The following is an 18,613-nucleotide window of genomic DNA, read 5'->3' as shown; positions in this document are numbered from 1 at the left end:
TTCAAACTAGGACTTAAACTGGGTTCAAACTAGGACTAAAACTGGGTTCAAACTAGGACTAAAACTGGGTTCAAACTAGGACTAAAACTGGGTTCAAACTAGGACTAAAACTGGGTTCAAACTAGGACTAACACTGGGTTCAAACTAGGACTAAAACTGGGTTCAAACTAGGACTAAAACTGGGTTCAAACTAGGACTAAAACTGGATTCAAACTAGGACTAAAACTGGATTCAAACTAGGACTAAACTGGGTTCAAACTAGGACTAAAACTGGATTCAAACTAGGACTAAAACTGGATTCAAACTAGGACTAAAACTGGATTCAAACTAGGACTAAAACTGGATTCAAACTAGGACTAAACTGGGTTCAAACTAGGACTAAAACTAGGTTCAAACTAGGACTAAAACTGGATTCAAACTAGGACTAACACTGGGTTCAAACTAGGACTAAAACTGGATTCAAACTAGGACTAACACTGGGTTCAAACTAGGACTAAAACTAGGTTCAAACTAGGACTAAAACTGGGTTCAAACTAGGACTAAAACTGGGTTCAAACTAGGACTAAAACTGGGTTCAAACTAGGACTAAAACTGGGTTCAAACTAGGACTAACACTGGGTTCAAACTAGGACTAAAACTGGGTTCAAACTAGGACTAAAACTTGGTTCAAACTAGGACTAAAACTGGGTTCAAACTAGGACTAAAACTGGATTCGAACTAGGACTAAAACTGGGTTCAAACTAGGACTAAAACTGGATTCAAACTAGGACTAAACTGGGTTCAAACTAGGACTAAAACTAGGTTCAAACTAGGACTAAAACTGGGTTCAAACTAGGACTAAAACTGGATTCAAACTAGGACTAACACTGGGTTCAAACTAGGACTAAAACTAGGTTCAAACTAGGACTAAAACTGGGTTCAAACTAGGACTAAAACTGGGTTCAAACTAGGACTAAAACTGGGTTCAAACTAGGACTTAAACTAGGTTCAAACTAGGACTAAAACTGGGTTCAAACTAGGACTAAAACTGGGTTCAAACTAGGACTAAAACTGGGTTCAAACTAGGACTAAAACTGGGTTCAAACTAGGACTAAAACTGGGTTCAAACTAGGACTTAAACTAGGTTCAAACTAGGACTAAAACTGGGTTCAAACTAGGACTAAAACTGGATTCAAACTAGGACTAAAACTGGGTTCAAACTAGGACTAAAACTAGGTTCAAACTAGGACTAAAACTGGGTTCAAACTAGGACTAAAACTGGGTTCAAACTAGGACTAAAACTGGATTCAAACTAGGACTAACACTGGGTTCAAACTAGGACTAAAACTGGGTTCAAACTAGGACTAAAACTGGGTTCAAACTAGGACTAAAACTGGGTTCAAACTAGGACTTAAACTAGGTTCAAACTAGGACTAAAACTGGGTTCAAACTAGGACTAAAACTGGGTTCAAACTAGGACTAAAACTGGGTTCAAACTAGGACTAAAACTGGATTCAAACTAGGACTAAAACTGGATTCAAACTAGGACTAAACTGGGTTCAAACTAGGACTAAAACTGGATTCAAACTAGGACTAAAACTGGATTCAAACTAGGACTAAAACTGGATTCAAACTAGGACTAAACTGGGTTCAAACTAGGACTAAAACTAGGTTCAAACTAGGACTAAAACTGGGTTCAAACTAGGACTAAAACTGGATTCAAACTAGGACTAACACTGGGTTCAAACTAGGACTAAAACTAGGTTCAAACTAGGACTAAAACTGGGTTCAAACTAGGACTAAAACTTGGTTCAAACTAGGACTAAAACTGGGTTCAAACTAGGACTTAAACTAGGTTCAAACTAGGACTAAAACTGGGTTCAAACTAGGACTAAAACTGGGTTCAAACTAGGACTAAAACTGGGTTCAAACTAGGACTAACACTGGGTTCAAACTAGGACTAAAACTGGGTTCAAACTAGGACTAAAACTGGGTTCAAACTAGGACTAAAACTGGATTCAAACTAGGACTAAAACTGGATTCAAACTAGGACTAAACTGGGTTCAAACTAGGACTAAAACTGGATTCAAACTAGGACTAAAACTGGATTCAAACTAGGACTAAAACTGGATTCAAACTAGGACTAAAACTGGATTCAAACTAGGACTAAACTGGGTTCAAACTAGGACTAAAACTAGGTTCAAACTAGGACTAAAACTGGGTTCAAACTAGGACTAAAACTGGATTCAAACTAGGACTAACACTGGGTTCAAACTAGGACTAAAACTAGGTTCAAACTAGGACTAAAACTGGGTTCAAACTAGGACTAAAACTGGGTTCAAACTAGGACTTAAACTAGGTTCAAACTAGGACTAAAACTGGGTTCAAACTAGGACTAAAACTGGGTTCAAACTAGGACTAAAACTGGGTTCAAACTAGGACTAAAACTGGGTTCAAACTAGGACTAACACTGGGTTCAAACTAGGACTAAAACTGGGTTCAAACTAGGACTAAAACTTGGTTCAAACTAGGACTAAAACTGGGTTCAAACTAGGACTAAAACTGGATTCGAACTAGGACTAAAACTGGGTTCAAACTAGGACTAAAACTGGATTCAAACTAGGACTAAACTGGGTTCAAACTAGGACTAAAACTAGGTTCAAACTAGGACTAAAACTGGGTTCAAACTAGGACTAAAACTGGATTCAAACTAGGACTAACACTGGGTTCAAACTAGGACTAAAACTAGGTTCAAACTAGGACTAAAACTGGGTTCAAACTAGGACTAAAACTGGGTTCAAACTAGGACTAAAACTGGGTTCAAACTAGGACTTAAACTAGGTTCAAACTAGGACTAAAACTGGGTTCAAACTAGGACTAAAACTGGGTTCAAACTAGGACTAAAACTGGGTTCAAACTAGGACTAAAACTGGGTTCAAACTAGGACTAACACTGGGTTCAAACTAGGACTAAAACTGGGTTCAAACTAGGACTAAAACTGGGTTCAAACTAGGACTAAAACTGGATTCAAACTAGGACTAAAACTGGATTCAAACTAGGACTAAACTGGGTTCAAACTAGGACTAAAACTGGATTCAAACTAGGACTAAAACTGGATTCAAACTAGGACTAAAACTGGATTCAAACTAGGACTAAAACTGGATTCAAACTAGGACTAAACTGGGTTCAAACTAGGACTAAAACTGTGTTAAAACTAGGACTAAACTGGGTTCAAACTAGGACTAAAACTGGATTCAAACTAGGACTAAAACTGGATTCAAACTAGGACTAAACTGGGTTCAAACTAGGACTAAAACTAGGTTCAAACTAGGACTAAAACTGGGTTCAAACTAGGACTAAAACTGGATTCAAACTAGGACTAACACTGGGTTCAAACTAGGACTAAAACTAGGTTCAAACTAGGACTAAAACTGGGTTCAAACTAGGACTAAAACTTGGTTCAAACTAGGACTAAAACTGGGTTCAAACTAGGACTTAAACTAGGTTCAAACTAGGACTAAAACTGGGTTCAAACTAGGACTAAAACTGGGTTCAAACTAGGACTAAAACTGGGTTCAAACTAGGACTAACACTGGGTTCAAACTAGGACTAAAACTGGGTTCAAACTAGGACTAAAACTTGGTTCAAACTAGGACTAAAACTGGGTTCAAACTAGGACTAAAACTGGATTCGAACTAGGACTAAAACTGGGTTCAAACTAGGACTAAAACTGGATTCAAACTAGGACTAAACTGGGTTCAAACTAGGACTAAAACTAGGTTCAAACTAGGACTAAAACTGGGTTCAAACTAGGACTAAAACTGGATTCAAACTAGGACTAACACTGGGTTCAAACTAGGACTAAAACTAGGTTCAAACTAGGACTAAAACTGGGTTCAAACTAGGACTAAAACTGGGTTCAAACTAGGACTAAAACTGGGTTCAAACTAGGACTTAAACTAGGTTCAAACTAGGACTAAAACTGGGTTCAAACTAGGACTAAAACTGGGTTCAAACTAGGACTAAAACTGGGTTCAAACTAGGACTAAAACTGGGTTCAAACTAGGACTAACACTGGGTTCAAACTAGGACTAAAACTGGGTTCAAACTAGGACTAAAACTGGGTTCAAACTAGGACTAAAACTGGATTCAAACTAGGACTAAAACTGGATTCAAACTAGGACTAAACTGGGTTCAAACTAGGACTAAAACTGGATTCAAACTAGGACTAAAACTGGATTCAAACTAGGACTAAAACTGGATTCAAACTAGGACTAAAACTGGATTCAAACTAGGACTAAACTGGGTTCAAACTAGGACTAAAACTAGGTTCAAACTAGGACTAAAACTGGGTTCAAACTAGGACTAAAACTGGATTCAAACTAGGACTAACACTGGGTTCAAACTAGGACTAAAACTAGGTTCAAACTAGGACTAAAACTGGGTTCAAACTAGGACTAAAACTTGGTTCAAACTAGGACTAAAACTGGGTTCAAACTAGGACTTAAACTAGGTTCAAACTAGGACTAAAACTGGGTTCAAACTAGGACTAAAACTGGGTTCAAACTAGGACTAAAACTGGGTTCAAACTAGGACTAAAACTGGGTTCAAACTAGGACTAACACTGGGTTCAAACTAGGACTAAAACTGGGTTCAAACTAGGACTAAAACTTGGTTCAAACTAGGACTAAAACTGGGTTCAAACTAGGACTAAAACTGGATTCGAACTAGGACTAAAACTGGGTTCAAACTAGGACTAAAACTGGATTCAAACTAGGACTAAACTGGGTTCAAACTAGGACTAAAACTGGGTTCAAACTAGGACTAAAACTGGATTCAAACTAGGACTAAAACTGGGTTCAAACTAGGACTAAAACTGGGTTCAAACTAGGACTAAACTGGGTTCAAACTAGGACTAAAACTGGGTTCAAACTAGGACTAAAACTGGATTCAAACTAGGACTAAAACTGGGTTCAAACTAGGACTAAACTGGGTTCAAACTAGGACTAAAACTGTGTTAAAACTAGGACTAAAACTGGGTTCAAACTAGGACTAAAACTGGGTTCAAACTAGGACTAAAACTGGGTTCAAACTAGGACTAAACTGGGTTCAAAGTAGGACTAAACTGGGTTCAAACTAGGACTAAAACTGGGTTCAAACTAGGACTAAAACTGGGTTCAAACTAGGACTAAAACTGGGTTCAAACTAGGATTAAAACTGGGTTCAAATTAGGACTAAAACAGGATTCGAACTATGACCAAAACTGGGTTCAAACTAGGACTAAACTGGGTTCAAACTAGGACTAAAACTGGGTTCAAACTAGGACTAAAACTGGGTTCAAACTAGGACTAAAACTGGATTCAAACTAGGACTAACACTGGGTTCAAACTAGGACTAAAACTGGGTTCAAACTAGGACTAACACTGGGTTCAAACTAGGACTAAAACTAGGTTCAAACTAGGACTAAAACTGTGTTAAAACTAGGACTAAAACTAGGTTCAAACTAGGACTAAAACTGGATTCAAACTAGGACTAAACTGGGTTCAAACTAGGACTAAAACTGGGTTCAAACTAGGACTAAAACTGGGTTCAAACTAGGACTAAAACTGGGTTCAAACTAGGACTAAAACTGGATTCAAACTAGGACTAAAACTGGATTCAAACTAGGACTAAACTGGGTTCAAACTAGGACTAAAACTGTGTTAAAACTAGGACTAAACTGGGTTCAAAGTAGGACTAACACTGGGTTCAAACTAGGACTAAAACTGGATTCAAACTAGGACTAAAACTGGATTCAAACTAGGACTAAAACTGGATTCAAACTAGGACTAAAACTGGATTCAAACTAGGACTAACACTGAGTTCAAACTAGGACTAAAACTAGGTTCAAACTAGGACTAAAACTGGGTTCAAACTAGGACTAAAACTAGGTTCAAACTAGGACTAAAACTGGGTTCAAACTAGGACTAAACTGGGTTCAAACTAGGACTAAAACTGGGTTCAAACTAGGACTAAAACTGGGTTCAAACTAGGACTAAAACTGGGTTCAAACTAGGACTAAAACTGGATTCAAACTAGGACTAAAACTGGATTCAAACTAGGACTAACACTGGGTTCAAACTAGGACTAAAACTAGGTTCAAACTAGGACTAAAACTGGGTTCAAACTAGGACTAAAACTGGGTTCAAACTAGGACTAAAACTGGATTCAAACTAGGACTAACACTGGGTTCAAACTAGGACTAAAACTGGGTTCAAACTAGGACTAACACTGGGTTCAAACTAGGACTAAAACTAGGTTCAAACTAGGACTAAAACTGTGTTAAAACTAGGACTAAAACTAGGTTCAAACTAGGACTAAAACTGGATTCAAACTAGGACTAAACTGGGTTCAAACTAGGACTAAAACTGGGTTCAAACTAGGACTAAAACTGGGTTCAAACTAGGACTAAAACTGGGTTCAAACTAGGACTAAAACTGGATTCAAACTAGGACTAAAACTGGATTCAAACTAGGACTAAACTGGGTTCAAACTAGGACTAAAACTGTGTTAAAACTAGGACTAAACTGGGTTCAAAGTAGGACTAACACTGGGTTCAAACTAGGACTAAAACTGGATTCAAACTAGGACTAAAACTGGATTCAAACTAGGACTAAAACTGGATTCAAACTAGGACTAAAACTGGATTCAAACTAGGACTAACACTGAGTTCAAACTAGGACTAAAACTAGGTTCAAACTAGGACTAAAACTGGGTTCAAACTAGGACTAAAACTAGGTTCAAACTAGGACTAAAACTGGGTTCAAACTAGGACTAAACTGGGTTCAAACTAGGACTAAAACTGGGTTCAAACTAGGACTAAAACTGGGTTCAAACTAGGACTAAAACTGGATTCAAACTAGGACTAAACTGGGTTCAAACTAGGACTAAAACTGTGTTAAAACTAGGACTAAACTGGGTTCAAAGTAGGACTAACACTGGGTTCAAACTAGGACTAAAACTGGATTCAAACTAGGACTAAAACTGGATTCAAACTAGGACTAAAACTGGATTCAAACTAGGACTAAAACTGGATTCAAACTAGGACTAAAACTGGGTTCAAACTAGGACTAAACTGGGTTCAAACTAGGACTAAAACTGTGTTAAAACTAGGACTAAAACTGGGTTCAAACTAGGACTAAAACTGGGTTCAAACTAGGACTAAAACTGGGTTCAAACTAGGACTAAACTGGGTTCAAAGTAGGACTAAACTGGGTTCAAACTAGGACTAAAACTGGGTTCAAACTAGGACTAAAACTGGGTTCAAACTAGGACTAAAACTGGGTTCAAACTAGGACTAAAACTGGGTTCAAACTAGGACTTAAACTAGGTTCAAACTAGGACTAAAACTGGGTTCAAACTAGGACTAAAACTGGGTTCAAACTAGGACTAAAACTGGGTTCAAACTAGGACTAAAACTGGGTTCAAACTAGGACTAACACTGGGTTCAAACTAGGACTAAAACTGGGTTCAAACTAGGACTAAAACTGGGTTCAAACTAGGACTAAAACTGGATTCAAACTAGGACTAAAACTGGATTCAAACTAGGACTAAACTGGGTTCAAACTAGGACTAAAACTGGATTCAAACTAGGACTAAAACTGGATTCAAACTAGGACTAAAACTGGATTCAAACTAGGACTAAAACTGGATTCAAACTAGGACTAAACTGGGTTCAAACTAGGACTAAAACTAGGTTCAAACTAGGACTACAACTGGGTTCAAACTAGGACTAAAACTGGATTCAAACTAGGACTAACACTGGGTTCAAACTAGGACTAAAACTAGGTTCAAACTAGGACTAAAACTGGGTTCAAACTAGGACTAAAACTGGGTTCAAACTAGGACTTAAACTAGGTTCAAACTAGGACTAAAACTGGGTTCAAACTAGGACTAAAACTGGGTTCAAACTAGGACTAAAACTGGGTTCAAACTAGGACTAAAACTGGGTTCAAACTAGGACTAACACTGGGTTCAAACTAGGACTAAAACTGGGTTCAAACTAGGACTAAAACTTGGTTCAAACTAGGACTAAAACTGGGTTCAAACTAGGACTAAAACTGGATTCGAACTAGGACTAAAACTGGGTTCAAACTAGGACTAAAACTGGATTCAAACTAGGACTAAACTGGGTTCAAACTAGGACTAAAACTAGGTTCAAACTAGGACTAAAACTGGGTTCAAACTAGGACTAAAACTGGATTCAAACTAGGACTAACACTGGGTTCAAACTAGGACTAAAACTAGGTTCAAACTAGGACTAAAACTGGGTTCAAACTAGGACTAAAACTGGGTTCAAACTAGGACTAAAACTGGGTTCAAACTAGGACTTAAACTAGGTTCAAACTAGGACTAAAACTGGGTTCAAACTAGGACTAAAACTGGGTTCAAACTAGGACTAAAACTGGGTTCAAACTAGGACTAAAACTGGGTTCAAACTAGGACTAACACTGGGTTCAAACTAGGACTAAAACTGGGTTCAAACTAGGACTAAAACTGGGTTCAAACTAGGACTAAAACTGGATTCAAACTAGGACTAAAACTGGATTCAAACTAGGACTAAACTGGGTTCAAACTAGGACTAAAACTGGATTCAAACTAGGACTAAAACTGGATTCAAACTAGGACTAAAACTGGATTCAAACTAGGACTAAAACTGGATTCAAACTAGGACTAAACTGGGTTCAAACTAGGACTAAAACTAGGTTCAAACTAGGACTAAAACTGGGTTCAAACTAGGACTAAAACTGGATTCAAACTAGGACTAACACTGGGTTCAAACTAGGACTAAAACTAGGTTCAAACTAGGACTAAAACTGGGTTCAAACTAGGACTAAAACTGGGTTCAAACTAGGACTAAAACTGGGTTCAAACTAGGACTTAAACTAGGTTCAAACTAGGACTAAAACTGGGTTCAAACTAGGACTAAAACTGGGTTCAAACTAGGACTAAAACTGGGTTCAAACTAGGACTAAAACTGGGTTCAAACTAGGACTAACACTGGGTTCAAACTAGGACTAAAACTGGGTTCAAACTAGGACTAAAACTTGGTTCAAACTAGGACTAAAACTGGGTTCAAATTAGGACTAAAACTGGGTTCAAACTAGGACTAAAACTGGGTTCAAACTAGGACTAAAACTGGATTCGAACTAGGACTAAAACTGGGTTCAAACTAGGACTAAAACTGGATTCAAACTAGGACTAAACTGGGTTCAAACTAGGACTAAAACTGGGTTCAAACTAGGACTAAAACTGGATTCAAACTAGGACTAAAACTGGGTTCAAACTAGGACTAAAACTGGGTTCAAACTAGGACTAAACTGGGTTCAAACTAGGACTAAAACTGGGTTCAAACTAGGACTAAAACTGGATTCAAACTAGGACTAAAACTGGGTTCAAACTAGGACTAAACTGGGTTCAAACTAGGACTAAAACTGTGTTAAAACTAGGACTAAAACTGGGTTCAAACTAGGACTAAAACTGGGTTCAAACTAGGACTAAAACTGGGTTCAAACTAGGACTAAACTGGGTTCAAAGTAGGACTAAACTGGGTTCAAACTAGGACTAAAACTGGGTTCAAACTAGGACTAAAACTGGGTTCAAACTAGGACTAAAACTGGGTTCAAACTAGGATTAAAACTGGGTTCAAATTAGGACTAAAACAGGATTCGAACTATGACCAAAACTGGGTTCAAACTAGGACTAAACTGGGTTCAAACTAGGACTAAAACTGGGTTCAAACTAGGACTAAAACTGGGTTCAAACTAGGACTAAAACTGGATTCAAACTAGGACTAACACTGGGTTCAAACTAGGACTAAAACTGGGTTCAAACTAGGACTAACACTGGGTTCAAACTAGGACTAAAACTAGGTTCAAACTAGGACTAAAACTGTGTTAAAACTAGGACTAAAACTAGGTTCAAACTAGGACTAAAACTGGATTCAAACTAGGACTAAACTGGGTTCAAACTAGGACTAAAACTGGGTTCAAACTAGGACTAAAACTGGGTTCAAACTAGGACTAAAACTGGGTTCAAACTAGGACTAAAACTGGATTCAAACTAGGACTAAAACTGGATTCAAACTAGGACTAAACTGGGTTCAAACTAGGACTAAAACTGTGTTAAAACTAGGACTAAACTGGGTTCAAAGTAGGACTAACACTGGGTTCAAACTAGGACTAACACTGGGTTCAAACTAGGACTAAAACTGGATTCAAACTAGGACTAAAACTGGATTCAAACTAGGACTAAAACTGGATTCAAACTAGGACTAAAACTGGATTCAAACTAGGACTAACACTGAGTTCAAACTAGGACTAAAACTAGGTTCAAACTAGGACTAAAACTGGGTTCAAACTAGGACTAAAACTAGGTTCAAACTAGGACTAAAACTGGGTTCAAACTAGGACTAAACTGGGTTCAAACTAGGACTAAAACTGGGTTCAAACTAGGACTAAAACTGGGTTCAAACTAGGACTAAAACTGGGTTCAAACTAGGACTAAAACTGGATTCAAACTAGGACTAAAACTGGATTCAAACTAGGACTAACACTGGGTTCAAACTAGGACTAAAACTAGGTTCAAACTAGGACTAAAACTGGGTTCAAACTAGGACTAAAACTGGGTTCAAACTAGGACTAAAACTGGATTCAAACTAGGACTAACACTGGGTTCAAACTAGGACTAAAACTGGGTTCAAACTAGGACTAACACTGGGTTCAAACTAGGACTAAAACTAGGTTCAAACTAGGACTAAAACTGTGTTAAAACTAGGACTAAAACTAGGTTCAAACTAGGACTAAAACTGGATTCAAACTAGGACTAAACTGGGTTCAAACTAGGACTAAAACTGGGTTCAAACTAGGACTAAAACTGGGTTCAAACTAGGACTAAAACTGGGTTCAAACTAGGACTAAAACTGGATTCAAACTAGGACTAAAACTGGATTCAAACTAGGACTAAACTGGGTTCAAACTAGGACTAAAACTGTGTTAAAACTAGGACTAAACTGGGTTCAAAGTAGGACTAACACTGGGTTCAAACTAGGACTAAAACTGGATTCAAACTAGGACTAAAACTGGATTCAAACTAGGACTAAAACTGGATTCAAACTAGGACTAAAACTGGATTCAAACTAGGACTAACACTGAGTTCAAACTAGGACTAAAACTAGGTTCAAACTAGGACTAAAACTGGGTTCAAACTAGGACTAAAACTAGGTTCAAACTAGGACTAAAACTGGGTTCAAACTAGGACTAAACTGGGTTCAAACTAGGACTAAAACTAGGTTCAAACTAGGACTAAAACTGGGTTCAAACTAGGACTAAAACTGGATTCAAACTAGGACTAAACTGGGTTCAAACTAGGACTAAAACTGTGTTAAAACTAGGACTAAACTGGGTTCAAAGTAGGACTAACACTGGGTTCAAACTAGGACTAAAACTGGATTCAAACTAGGACTAAAACTGGATTCAAACTAGGACTAAAACTGGATTCAAACTAGGACTAAAACTGGATTCAAACTAGGACTAAAACTGGGTTCAAACTAGGACTAAACTGGGTTCAAACTAGGACTAAAACTGTGTTAAAACTAGGACTAAAACTGGGTTCAAACTAGGACTAAAACTGGGTTCAAACTAGGACTAAAACTGGGTTCAAACTAGGACTAAACTGGGTTCAAAGTAGGACTAAACTGGGTTCAAACTAGGACTAAAACTGGGTTCAAACTAGGACTAAAACTGGGTTCAAACTAGGACTAAAACTGGGTTCAAACTAGGATTAAAACTGGGTTCAAATTAGGACTAAAACAGGATTCGAACTATGACCAAAACTGGGTTCAAACTAGGACTAAACTGGGTTCAAACTAGGACTAAAACTGGGTTCAAACTAGGACTAAAACAGGGTTCAAACTAGGACTAAAACTGGATTCAAACTAGGACTAACACTGGGTTCAAACTAGGACTAAAACTGGGTTCAAACTAGGACTAACACTGGGTTCAAACTAGGACTAAAACTAGGTTCAAACTAGGACTAAAACTGTGTTAAAACTAGGACTAAAACTAGGTTCAAACTAGGACTAAAACTGGATTCAAACTAGGACTAAACTGGGTTCAAACTAGGACTAAAACTGGGTTCAAACTAGGACTAAAACTGGGTTCAAACTAGGACTAAAACTGGGTTCAAACTAGGACTAAAACTGGATTCAAACTAGGACTAAAACTGGATTCAAACTAGGACTAAACTGGGTTCAAACTAGGACTAAAACTGTGTTAAAACTAGGACTAAACTGGGTTCAAAGTAGGACTAACACTGGGTTCAAACTAGGACTAAAACTGGATTCAAACTAGGACTAAAACTGGATTCAAACTAGGACTAAAACTGGATTCAAACTAGGACTAAAACTGGATTCAAACTAGGACTAACACTGAGTTCAAACTAGGACTAAAACTAGGTTCAAACTAGGACTAAAACTGGGTTCAAACTAGGACTAAAACTAGGTTCAAACTAGGACTAAAACTGGGTTCAAACTAGGACTAAACTGGGTTCAAACTAGGACTAAAACTGGGTTCAAACTAGGACTAAAACTGGGTTCAAACTAGGACTAAAACTGGGTTCAAACTAGGACTAAAACTGGATTCAAACTAGGACTAAAACTGGATTCAAACTAGGACTAACACTGGGTTCAAACTAGGACTAAAACTAGGTTCAAACTAGGACTAAAACTGGGTTCAAACTAGGACTAAAACTGGGTTCAAACTAGGACTAAAACTGGATTCAAACTAGGACTAACACTGGGTTCAAACTAGGACTAAAACTGGGTTCAAACTAGGACTAACACTGGGTTCAAACTAGGACTAAAACTAGGTTCAAACTAGGACTAAAACTGTGTTAAAACTAGGACTAAAACTAGGTTCAAACTAGGACTAAAACTGGATTCAAACTAGGACTAAACTGGGTTCAAACTAGGACTAAAACTGGGTTCAAACTAGGACTAAAACTGGGTTCAAACTAGGACTAAAACTGCGTTCAAACTAGGACTAAAACTGGATTCAAACTAGGACAAAACTGGGTTCAAACTAGGACTAAAACTGTGTTAAAACTAGGACTAAACTGGGTTCAAAGTAGGACTAACACTGGGTTCAAACTAGGACTAAAACTGGATTCAAACTAGGACTAAAACTGGATTCAAACTAGGACTAAAACTGGATTCAAACTAGGACTAAAACTGGATTCAAACTAGGACTAACACTGAGTTCAAACTAGGACTAAAACTAGGTTCAAACTAGGACTAAAACTGGGTTCAAACTAGGACTAAAACTGGGTTCAAACTAGGACTAAACTGGGTTCAAACTAGGACTAAAACTGGGTTCAAACTAGGACTAAAACTGGGTTCAAACTAGGACTAAAACTGGGTTCAAACTAGGACTAAAACTGGATTCAAACTAGGACTAAAACTGGATTCAAACTAGGACTAACACTGGGTTCAAACTAGGACTAAAACTAGGTTCAAACTAGGACTAAAACTGGGTTCAAACTAGGACTAACACTGAGTTCAAACTAGGACTAAAACTAGGTTCAAACTAGGACTAAAACTGGGTTCAAACTAGGACTAAAACTGGGTTCAAACTAGGACTAAAACTAGGTTCAAACTAGGACTAAAACTGGGTTCAAACTAGGACTAAACTGGGTTCAAACTAGGACTAAAACTGGGTTCAAACTAGGACTAAAACTGGGTTCAAACTAGGACTAAAACTGGGTTCAAACTAGGACTAAACTGGGTTCAAACTAGGACTAAAACTGGGTTCAAACTAGGACTAAAACTGGATTCAAACTAGGACTAAAACTGGGTTCAAACTAGGACTAAACTGGGTTCAAACTAGGACTAAAACTGTGTTAAAACTAGGTCTAAAACTGGGTTCAAACTAGGACTAAAACTGGGTTCAAACTAGGACTAAAACTGGGTTCAAACTAGGACTAAACTGGGTTCAAAGTAGGACTAAACTGGGTTCAAACTAGGACTAAAACTGGGTTCAAACTAGGACTAAAACTGGGTTCAAACTAGGACTAAAACTGGGTTCAAATTAGGACTAAAACAGGATTCGAACTATGACCAAAACTGGGTTCAAACTAGGACTAAACTGGGTTCAAACTAGGACTAAAACTGGGTTCAAACTAGGACTAAAACTGGGTTCAAACTAGGACTAAAACTGGATTCAAACTAGGACTAACACTGGGTTCAAACTAGGACTAAAACTGTGTTCAAACTAGGACTAACACTGGGTTCAAACTAGGACTAAAACTAGGTTCAAACTAGGACTAAAACTGTGTTAAAACTAGGACTAAAACTAGGTTCAAACTAGGACTAAAACTGGATTCAAACTAGGACTAAACTGGGTTCAAACTAGGACTAAAACTGGGTTCAAACTAGGACTAAAACTGGGTTCAAACTAGGACTAAAACTGGGTTCAAACTAGGACTAAAACTGGATTCAAACTAGGACTAAAACTGGATTCAAACTAGGACTAAACTGGGTTCAAACTAGGACTAAAACTGTGTTAAAACTAGGACTAAACTGGGTTCAAAGTAGGACTAACACTGGGTTCAAACTAGGACTAAAACTGGATTCAAACTAGGACTAAAACTGGATTCAAACTAGGACTAAACTGGGTTCAAACTAGGACTAAATTGGGATTAAACTAGGACTAAAACTGGGTTCAAACTAGGACTAAAACTGGGTTCAAACTAGGACTAAAACTGGGTTCAAACTAGGACTAAAACTGGGTTCAAACTAGGACTAAACTGGGTTCAAACTAGGACTACAACTGTCAAAACTAGGACTAAAACTAGGTTCAAACTAGGACTAAAACTGGATTCAAACTAGGACTAAAACTGGATTCAAACTAGGACTAAAACTGGATTCAAACTAGAACTTAAACTAGGTTCAAACTAGGACTAAAACTGGGTTCAAACTAGGACTAAAACTGGATTCAAATTAGGACTAAAACTGGGTTCAAACTAGGACTTAAACTAGGTTCAAACTAGGACTAAAACTGGGTTCAAACTAGGACTAAAACTGGGTTCAAACTAGGACTAAAACTGGGTTCAAACTAGGACTAAAACTGGGTTCAAACTAGGACTAACACTGGGTTCAAACTAGGACTAAAACTAGGTTCAAACTAGGACTAAAACTGGGTTCAAACTAGGACTAAAACTGGGTTCAAACTAGGACTAAAACTGGGTTCAAACTAGGACTAAAACTTGGTTCAAACTAGGACTAAAACTGGGTTCAAACTAGGACTAAACTGGGTTCAAACTAGGACTAAACTGGGTTCAAATTAGGATTAAACTGGATTCAAACTAGGACTAAACTGGATTCAAACTAGGACTAAAACTTGGTTCAAACTAGGACTAAAACTTGGTTCAAACTAGGACTGGATTCAAACTAGGACTAAACTGGGTTCAAACTAGGACTAAACTGGGTTCAAACTAGGACTAAAACTGGGTTCAAACTAGGACTAAACTGGGTTCAAATTAGGACTAAAACTGGGTTCAAACTAGGACTAAAACTGGGTTCAAACTAGGACTAAAACTGGGTTCAAACTAGGACTAAAACTGGGTTCAAACTAGGACTAAAACTGGGTTCAAACTAGGACTAAAACTGGGTTCAAACTAGGACTAAACTGGGTTCAAACTAGGACTAAAACTAGGTTCAAACTAGGACTAAAACTGTGTTAAAACTAGGACTAAAACTAGGTTCAAACTAGGACTAAAACTGGATTCAAACTAGGACTAAAACTAGGTTCAAACTAGGACTAAAACTGGGTTCAAACTAGGACTAAACTGGGTTCAAACTAGGGCTAAAACTGGGTTCAAACTAGGACTAAAACTAGGTTCAAACTAGGACTAAAACTGGGTTCAAACTAGGACTAACACTGAGTTCAAACTAGGACTAAAACTAGGTTCAAACTAGGACTAAAACTGGGTTCAAACTAGGACTAAAACTGGGTTCAAACTAGGACTAAAACTAGGTTCAAACTAGGACTAAAACTGGGTTCAAACTAGGACTAAACTGGGTTCAAACTAGGACTAAAACTGGGTTCAAACTAGGACTAAAACTGGGTTCAAACTAGGACTAAAACTGGGTTCAAACTAGGACTAAACTGGGTTCAAACTAGGACTAAAACTGGGTTCAAACTAGGACTAAAACTGGATTCAAACTAGGACTAAAACTGGGTTCAAACTAGGACTAAACTGGGTTCAAACTAGGACTAAAACTGTGTTAAAACTAGGACTAAAACTGGGTTCAAACTAGGACTAAAACTGGGTTCAAACTAGGACTAAAACTGGGTTCAAACTAGGACTAAACTGGGTTCAAAGTAGGACTAAACTGGGTTCAAACTAGGACTAAAACTGGGTTCAAACTAGGACTAAAACTGGGTTCAAACTAGGACTAAAACTGGGTTCAAATTAGGACTAAAACAGGATTCGAACTATGACCAAAACTGGGTTCAAACTAGGACTAAACTGGGTTCAAACTAGGACTAAAACTGGGTTCAAACTAGGACTAAAACTGGGTTCAAACTAGGACTAAAACTGGATTCAAACTAGGACTAACACTGGGTTCAAACTAGGACTAAAACTGGGTTCAAACTAGGACTAACACTGTGTTAAAACTAGGACTAAAACTAGGTTCAAACTAGGACTAAAACTGGATTCAAACTAGGACTAAACTGGGTTCAAACTAGGACTAAAACTGGGTTCAAACTAGGACTAAAACTGGGTTCAAACTAGGACTAAAACTGGGTTCAAACTAGGACTAAAACTGGATTCAAACTAGGACTAAAACTGGATTCAAACTAGGACTAAACTGGGTTCAAACTAGGACTAAAACTGTGTTAAAACTAGGACTAAACTGGGTTCAAAGTAGGACTAACACTGGGTTCAAACTAGGACTAAAACTGGGTTCAAACTAGGACTAAAACTGGGTTCAAACTAGGACTAAACTGGGTTCAAACTAGGACTACAACTGTCAAAACTAGGACTAAAACTAGGTTCAAACTAGGACTAAAACTGGATTCAAACTAGGACTAAAACTGGATTCAAACTAGGACTAAAACTGGATTCAAACTAGAACTTAAACTAGGTTCAAACTAGGACTAAAACTGGGTTCAAACTAGGACTAAAACTGGATTCAAATTAGGACTAAAACTGGGTTCAAACTAGGACTTAAACTAGGTTCAAACTAGGACTAAAACTGGGTTCAAACTAGGACTAAAACTGGGTTCAAACTAGGACTAAAACTGGGTTCAAACTAGGACTAAAACTGGGTTCAAACTAGGACTAACACTGGGTTCAAACTAGGACTAAAACTAGGTTCAAACTAGGACTAAAACTGGGTTCAAACTAGGACTAAAACTGGGTTCAAACTAGGACTAAAACTGGGTTCAAACTAGGACTAAAACTTGGTTCAAACTAGGACTAAAACTGGGTTCAAACTAGGACTAAACTGGGTTCAAACTAGGACTAAACTGGGTTCAAATTAGGATTAAACTGGATTCAAACTAGGACTAAACTGGATTCAAACTAGGACTAAAACTTGGTTCAAACTAGGACTAAAACTTGGTTCAAACTAGGACTGGATTCAAACTAGGACTAAACTGGGTTCAAACTAGGACTAAACTGGGTTCAAACTAGGACTAAACTGGGTTCAAACTAGGACTAAAACTGGATTCAAACTAGGACTAAACTGGGTTCAAACTAGGACTAAAACTGGGTTCAAACTAGGACTAAAACTGGGTTCAAACTAGGACTAAAACTGGGTTCAAACTAGGACTAAAACTGGATTCAAACTAGGACTAAAACTGGATTCAAACTAGGACTAAACTGGGTTCAAACTAGGACTAAAACTGTGTTAAAACTAGGACTAAACTGGGTTCAAAGTAGGACTAACACTGGGTTCAAACTAGGACTAAAACTGGATTCAAACTAGGACTAAAACTGGATTCAAACTAGGACTAAAACTGGATTCAAACTAGGACTAAAACTGGATTCAAACTAGGACTAACACTGAGTTCAAACTAGGACTAAAACTAGGTTCAAACTAGGACTAAAACTGGGTTCAAACTAGGACTAAAACTAGGTTCAAACTAGGACTAAAACTGGGTTCAAACTAGGACTAAACTGGGTTCAAACTAGGACTAAAACTGGGTTCAAACTAGGACTAAAACTGGGTTCAAACTAGGACTAAAACTGGGTTCAAACTAGGACTAAAACTGGATTCAAACTAGGACTAAAACTGGATTCAAACTAGGACTAACACTGGGTTCAAACTAGGACTAAAACTAGGTTCAAACTAGGACTAAAACTGGGTTCAAACTAGGACTAAAACTGGGTTCAAACTAGGACTAAAACTGGATTCAAACTAGGACTAACACTGGGTTCAAACTAGGACTAAAACTGGGTTCAAACTAGGACTAACACTGGGTTCAAACTAGGACTAAAACTAGGTTCAAACTAGGACTAAAACTGTGTTAAAACAAGGACTAAAACTAGGTTCAAACTAGGACTAAAACTGGATTCAAACTAGGACTAA

The 18,613-nt window shown here is 37.8% G+C and overlaps 1 protein-coding gene across 1 annotated transcript in view; it reads left to right on the top strand.

Moving 5' to 3' along the window:
- Positions 1-18,613, top strand: part of c7a (complement component 7a) — a 49,639-nt gene that overhangs the window by 13,719 nt on the left and 17,307 nt on the right. The gene's annotated exons all lie outside the window — the stretch shown is intronic.

The sequence above is a fragment of the Eucyclogobius newberryi genome, unplaced genomic scaffold (genome assembly GCF_026437365.1).
Source record: "Eucyclogobius newberryi isolate DKJ021-1_F unplaced genomic scaffold, fEucNew1.0.hap1 SCAF_6, whole genome shotgun sequence".
NCBI classification, from domain to species: Eukaryota; Metazoa; Chordata; class Actinopteri; order Gobiiformes; family Gobiidae; genus Eucyclogobius; species Eucyclogobius newberryi.
This window is presented reverse-complemented; position numbering and strand designations above follow the sequence as displayed.